Genomic DNA, 7,502 nt, shown 5'->3' on the forward strand with positions numbered 1-7,502 from the left:
TTTCTCGGCATTCCCTCCACGTGTTCTTTTTTTTTTCTTTCTGCTGTGTCCCCTGTGACGAGACGGCCACCTTTCACCTTCGAGAAGCGGATGTGACCACAGGCCTTGATCTCTGCGCGCGAATCACCAAATTTCGTGCGCGTACACCAGTGGTAAACACGTACCCTGAATGATCCCGCAGCAGTGGACGTACACGGTACCTCTACACGAAACGTGTCGTGTTAGAGGCGTGTGTGTTGGCCACAACCATCGCGACTTGAGTTGTGTGAAGTGAATCGTCGGCAGAAGTAATAGGGCGCCAAGGAGCACGGGGACGTCCATAAATTCTCATGCGGAGTTGAAGCGTGTCCGAATACGGTAACATTTTCTTGAGTATAAGGGAAAGGATATCGACACGAGACAAAACACGAAATATATACACAAGTCTCTCGTGCATCTCCTTTCCCTTAAACTCGAAAGAATTTTACCTCACAAACACACAGCACACAGCAGCTCACCATTGCACAATATACGAAGGACGTTCCAATCATCAACCAACAAGTCAAATAAACTCGTTTCTACCCCTTATGATCTTGTTGATGCTCACCTAGAGTTTCCTCACCATGCGCTAACTGTTTTCGCCGGTCCTATACACCTACACTCTGCATGTGCTGGCACTGAGTCACTTCTGCCCTCGACAACGCAGTGGAAATCTCGACGTCTATCAACGCAGGGATCTCGCGTCCTTGCCTTATTCGTGCGCTGCTCTCCTCTATCGTCTTCTGCCAGAGTATTGTACACGCTACCCAAAATAACGCTACTCGCTAATTTCACCCGAAGGAGGCGCCGCTACCAATCTGAAAAAGTAACGCTATACACTTACAGCGCTATAAAAGCCGCACAATAGAGTTTTAGATCGTACGCTATCGCCTTTGCGTACGTAAGGGATAGTGGCAGATCATCGGCAGGGATAGTGGCAGCTTCGCACAGTGCGCAGAAGCACCACGCTATCCCTTACGTACGCAAAGGCGATAGCGTACGAACTAAAACTCTATTGTGGGGCTTTTATTTCGTATATAGCGTTTCGTATTTTTATTATTTATTGTTATTATTTATTTATTATTTATTATATTTTACATATTATTTTTATATTTTATTTCTTATAGCGCACGATGCCACTATAAAGCTCACAAATCCACTTCCTGCGAATTTTCCGCTATGCCGCATATAGCTTCGTTATTCGAACACCTGCATGACCGACAAGTTCATCTAACGACAGTGTATAGTTGTTGCAAATAATCAGCACGGACAATAAGATATAGTCGACCTCCGTTTATCGGGCAGTGGCAGTTTGCAGCGAAGATTTCCGGATTTGCGAGGGAGGGGTTCGCACAAGCGAAGCGAGAGAGTATAGAGAGGCATGTCACTTGCCAATCAAGCCTGTGTTTGAAGACAGAAGAAAGTCACTGAAAAGGCTAACCAGCTGCATGACTTTTCAGTGACTTCCTTCTTTCTTCATTCATTGTTCTTAGACACTTGAGGCTTTGTGTGTTTGTCATTTCTTCTGTGTTCCAGCCTCAGAACATCAATTTCCATCGAGCCTGTGTTGGTTTCGATAACTGTCCCCTGTCATTCGCAAAAAGTTATTCCGTGCCCTTTATGAGCGCTTTTCAGTGATGTTATCCTCACCCACCGAGTAAGAACTCCGTGGCCTGACCATCGGCGTTACTTTGTTCAAAAAGAGCTCGAACATGCAGTTCTCATCAGTGCTCCTCGAGGGTTCTCAACAATAACTCAACGTGCCTTACTATCATCGTTATACTCATGATGCTCTTGCAGTGGAAGCAAGAGTATTATGAGTAGAAAGTTATGTTAATAAAATATTCTGAACAGCAAGAGTATTAAAGACATCGTCATCCTGACTAATGTTGACACACACCAGAACAGTAGCTTCCTCCACGGCTGTCGAATTGTAGCATTGGGGTAGAGGATCGACCGTATCATCCCTTTCATAATCAACAAAATATTTATTTATTTATGTAGTCATTCATTTATTAGATAAATCAATCAATCACCCACCGCGCAGGTTGAAGCAAAAGCCTCGGGTCGGCGAGCCGCGCCGAGGAAGAGTCGCTGTTCGAAATATCGGCAGTTCCCGGCCTGAAATTTTTGCTTCAAAATAAAGTGTTATTGTTTAGTCTTCGCACTAGAGAACGTAGCTCTGGAAGCCAGCGGTGTTTCGATGGTAGGCTTGTGCAAGATGCTAAAGAAAAAAAAAGTACTGAAGTTAAGTTACTGAGTATACCAGGAAAAAAATATGTCTGAGTGTAAATAGTCAACCTTGAAAGGTATTTGAACCTTGAAGAATGCTAAATACTCACAAAAGTAACTCGTTTCTTTCAAGATACCATCAAGTTACAATTTGTGAAATTTAGTGTCAAACAAACAGGAGCAAAATGGAGATAAAAAGAGATACTCATACGGACACTCCTCCCTCCCCTTCATGGTGGATGTCCTCCACCTCACTTCATGTACGCAAATGTAAGTGGTATTACGCCAACAAAACAAAAACAAAAAAAGAAATAACACGAATTTCATTATCTTCTAGACCTTCCTGCCTCTATAACAAAAGGAAAGGAAGAAAAGAAACACATGATGTATATCATATGAGTAACTTACGCCATCAGTATAAGTCACTTCTTAAACGTATTTGCAATATACCTATAGTTACTCCCCAAAGTATTTAAGGTATAGAGCAACTTGAGTAGAGTATTTATAAGTGACGTACAAGTATGTTCTTCGGACAGTGGGTCAGTTGCGAACAGCCAACTCAAGTGTTGTCTCTGCCCACCACTGTTTATCCGGCACCCCCACGAACGAATTCTCGATCTTGTTCTTGCAGATCGCAAAGTTGCTTGCCGTACTAATTTCCATCCCACGACACCTTGGATCACACGATTCCCGCGAGGCCCGCTTGCGCCAAGCTGACCCTCCAAGATGCCGTCATAGCAGTGATTTCGAAAACCTGCAACGCATCCTTTTCCATTGCCCGCACTACCAAGCTTTCAGGACCACACTTATAGTGTCTATAAATCAGCTGAGACTATGGGCCCCGCACTATGAAAAAACAAACAAAAAAAACAGAAAAACTGGAAACAGTTGAAAGTATGCAAACAGTTTTTTGTCCGTGCTTCAGTAGTTGTGATATTTCAAGTTATATTTTCCGAATTAGAAGCTCATAAAACGGACAATACGTAAACGTATTAAAATACATAAAAATGAACGAATAACCACAAGACGTAGCTCTTCTTTCAATGTGAAAGGAGCCTTTTGAAAGACTCTCGAAATGGTTATCCGGGCGGTTTCCCCTTTACTTAGGTGCTTCCTTTTTCATGCGTTTCTTGCGAACTAAATACTCATTCAGTTGATTCGGATGATGGTAAGCGCTGCGTTTCGTTGCAATCAATGAACACTCCGGTCAAGGCACCCAGTCTAGACACCCCTGTTGACGTTTGGTAGACTCCGGCGGCCAAGTTCATGAGAAGACTCGTTGTTTGCGACCAAGGAGCTCTTTCACGCACTGGATCAAGTTTCAATCGTGAAGTTGATATTTGTCGAAGAAAAAAAGGTTTGTGTCAGCGACGTGAGCTTTAGTCAGCTTGATGAGCTCCTGTGAACTTTGGTCAGCACCTTGCCTCCTCTCTGTTCATTATGTGATTTGAAATGGCGACTTTTTGCAGTACAGTGTCAGCTCTACAGCATAACAAATATGTAAGGTCTGACTTTTTAGGGTTAACCTCGGTTGTGCCCTCCCGAATCAGTTTCAGACCAATTCGGGTTACACCCGATTGCTCCCCGAATTCCAATCACGTATTACTTTGTATCATGTATCACGTACACCATTTAGTAACAATCTGTGCACACGTCTGAGGAAAATATGATCTGAGTGCAGCAATAAGCACCGCGAAGCAACTTTAATGTTATATCGTGTGATTACTTTTCTTTTCTTTTTTTTTTCATTTCAGGTTATTTCATGTCTCGTGGAAATGTGGGTCGTGTACAAAAGGATACGAAACCTGACGACGTACACGACCCTGTACAGCAGTCAGTAGCAAACAGGCAAACGCAAATTCGCACAAAAATAGATATTACAATGCAAAACAAAATGCAGTGCAAGACATCGCAGTGCAAAACAAAATATATAATCAGGGAACATCAAGTACTGAGCTTCGTAAGACTTTTTTATACATGTGAAAAGTGCGGATGGAAAGATACAAACAAATTACTCCGTGCATTTAAAAACTCGGCAGTTATTAGATACAAAGTGGTTTGCTTACCGTAATTGGTTCGGCTAAACGGAAGGGTTATGGATTTACATTACGCAGTATAGGTAGTGTTTCGACTATATAATCGCGAGGAAGGCATGTTCGATCAATATGTGCACCTCTAACTACTGGCCGCTTCCTGGAAAGAAGTAACCCGGTAACACCCGATTGTATCAATAGCTACCCGATTTCACCCGGAGTTTCAGATTAGGGTACACTGCTTTCGTTGCTTTTATACGAACCTTTTCTAAAGTGCAATATGATGCCGACCAGAATACAATTTGTGAGCACACTATACGTCTACCGATGACCTCAAGGGATACAGGACATTCGAAGATCTATATGTGTAAGTTAAGGTTTACAGTAAATACTGGAAAGACATAAATTTCGTTCACTTGCAAGAGGGGTATTTAGTAATTACAGGTACTCTGGGTAGCGTCTGTATTAAGCGTGTTGTTTGGTGCACGGGATAGTGCTCTAGGATTGATGGCGCATATAAAGAATGTTCTTGAATATGTAACAGGCAGTTGTGCAATTGAAGCCTGGTTAGGTCCAAGTTTCAGCTTGCTTTAATAGACCTCTCCCTGTTTGTAAACAAGTGACGTCGTAGTGTTAGACAGCGCCACCAATTTGGTAGACTTGAACTACGCCCGAAGCTAAAGGGCGGACAAGGTCGCGCCCGGTCAAGCCACGGTCTTGAGGGGGGTTAGATGGTCCCTGAAAGGGACGCGACCTTCGGTCCTACTTTTCCTCCAATAGGAGGCAGCGAACAAGTGCCCATTCGTGGAACCCAGCGCTCCTTTTCCGATTTGTTTCGGTTTCAGCCTGTCTACCAACGCCATGATGACGTTTCTCGGCTAGAGGTCTATTGCATGAAACTTTTTCAACGAAAAACTCCCTAACAGAATCGAAATTATTCGAATAGCCGTTGATAGATACATATAATTAGTCTCTCCTACAAGCCAATCTTATCTAGTCTGATATGAGAAGTAGAACAACAGCACAAACATATCCCTCCGTAAGCGGGACGAATCGTTCCAGCTTTCAAATATAGCGCATTCTCCTAAAGGGCCTCGGAAATGCTTTCGAAAACAAGGTATGTCAAAGCCGCATTTGTCTCAAAGGCACTTTTCTTCTTCTTCTTCTTGCTTGCACTCGTACTTTTTGCATTGCATGCCTAAAATGTGAGACTCTGGACAAAGCATCGAGGCAAGTACCCTTATGTTCCGGTATTTGAGATCTAGCAACAAAACTGGGCTTACATTCTATGGCTCCTCGTCGCATTCCATGACAGAACAGCATCTACCATCGTAGAGATCCGGGTCTGCACGAGTCTCACCCGTGCCTTTATTTTTACCTATGCGGGGAATTTCGCAACGACAAAACGACAATCTCTCATTCCGTTCCTAACGTAATGGTTTTTCCTTGTCTACTCTATCTCGTCGAGAGCGAAGAGGTACCGCCCCCTCTTTTCTCCGTCTGAATTCCAGGTTCAGTTAACATATATAGCATAGGAAAAATGACCGGACACAGAACCGACACGTCCAACAAACTCCCCAAAGCAGTCGCCGAACAGTTTAAAGTTCCTGGTCACAATTTTGACAACATTAAACTATATATTCTAGAAACCGGGTTTAGATCCACACGTGGCAGACGTGATAGGGAGTCTTATCTCATATACAAGTTCAACGCTCTTCACCCGTCCGGTATCAACAAATCACAAGGCACCCTAGAAACACTTCACAAATAAAATATGCTTTTCCCTTCTACCTCCATTATCGTCTGTTATGTTCTGCATGGCCACTGCTTTCTACTTTCTTTATTGCATGCCACAACTTTGCATTACAAAAAAAAAAAAAAATCGTTGCTGGTTCTGGAATTTTCCCCACATAATCACTAACCTCCTTATCTTTCTTTCGTCCACGTGTTCGTGAACCTTCCATTTTTCTGTAACCGGTCTGTAGCCTAGATCACTACGTTCACATAATCCCCTCCACACTCTAACAAAGCAGCCATTCACTCCGGCCGTAAAACCCCGTACGGAACCTTTCTTCCCTCCGGGCTGTTGACCCACAATTCGCATGAACCTTTAAACACGTCACACCTAACCCTTTAAATACCATGCCAATGATGAGGACGGTGCCCAGAAGAAGAACAGTCTCTGTTCGAAATATCGGCGGCTTCTGTCCTGAGGCAACTCCTTCCTACATTCTACCGGTTCGCTGGATTTCTACCCATCTACATAGGAAAAATGATGTTTTGCAAGTAATGCTTCTGTCATTTTGGTGTTTCTAAACGAACGCGGACGCTGTGTTAATTATGTTTCTCTGTTTGGAATCAGAATCAGACCCCCTCTCGAAATATTTGTCTGTCTACGCTACTGAGCCCAAAATACGCCATTGCAGTACTGACAAATGTGACGGGAACGAAACTTGCCTGCTGCAGTGACTTCGGCTACCTTGCACAGTTTCCAAAAGAACATCACCTGCGTACTTGGTATCTTTCCTTGGCGTTTTCAACAAAACGATTTCGACGAGGATGGGATTCGAACCCACGCGGGCAGAGCCCATTGGATTAGCAGTCCAACGCCTTAACCACTCGGCCACCTCGTCAGACGGGGTTTGGTTGCCGTTAATACTTGTTTTGTAAGGACGCATCATAAACTGATGGCTGCATTGGGTGAATGACTGTTTTGATACTCTGACATAGATGACTGCACGTGCAGCACATTTTCCTCTGACCTGGAGTTACAGTTCATTGCTTATTCGTGTTTCGTATGTGTTTCGACAACGCTAATCGTTTTCGAAGATAAAATGAGTCCGAACGAAGTGTCTGAAGCGTGAATCACATGACTGTGTTATATTCCAGCCAAATGGGCAAAAGCACGCAGTTAATCGTGCAGGGTGTGCACTTTATACAACTTTATCGCTAGGCGTGAAAGTGGCATCACTTCTGCATTTTAATCAACAGGACATGTACCATCGCACAGAAATGCTTTTGGAGCGCAAGACAAATGTCTGCAATAGTTCATGATCAACGATTCTCAATGACTTTGAAAATGCCGGCTGGACAACGTTACGCAACAGTGCCAGCGTAGGGACCAGTAGTGACGAGGGACGCCATTCCTGATATGGCGCGTAGCGCCACCGGGAGGTAAAAGGCTGCAACTTAGATTTAACTGTTGTACACATTTTCATC

The 7,502-nt window shown here is 43.7% G+C and overlaps 1 non-coding gene across 1 annotated transcript; it reads right to left on the reverse strand.

Annotated features, from left to right (window-relative positions):
• Positions 1–6,834: 6,834 nt before the first annotated feature.
• Trnas-gcu (transfer RNA serine (anticodon GCU)) lies at positions 6,835–6,916 on the reverse strand. The gene has a single exon. It is a non-coding gene; the product is annotated as a tRNA-Ser (tRNA).
• Between the last annotated feature and the right edge of the window lie 586 nt (positions 6,917–7,502).

The sequence above is a fragment of the Ornithodoros turicata genome, chromosome 6, assembly GCF_037126465.1.
Source record: "Ornithodoros turicata isolate Travis chromosome 6, ASM3712646v1, whole genome shotgun sequence".
Classification (NCBI taxonomy): Eukaryota; Metazoa; Arthropoda; class Arachnida; order Ixodida; family Argasidae; genus Ornithodoros; species Ornithodoros turicata.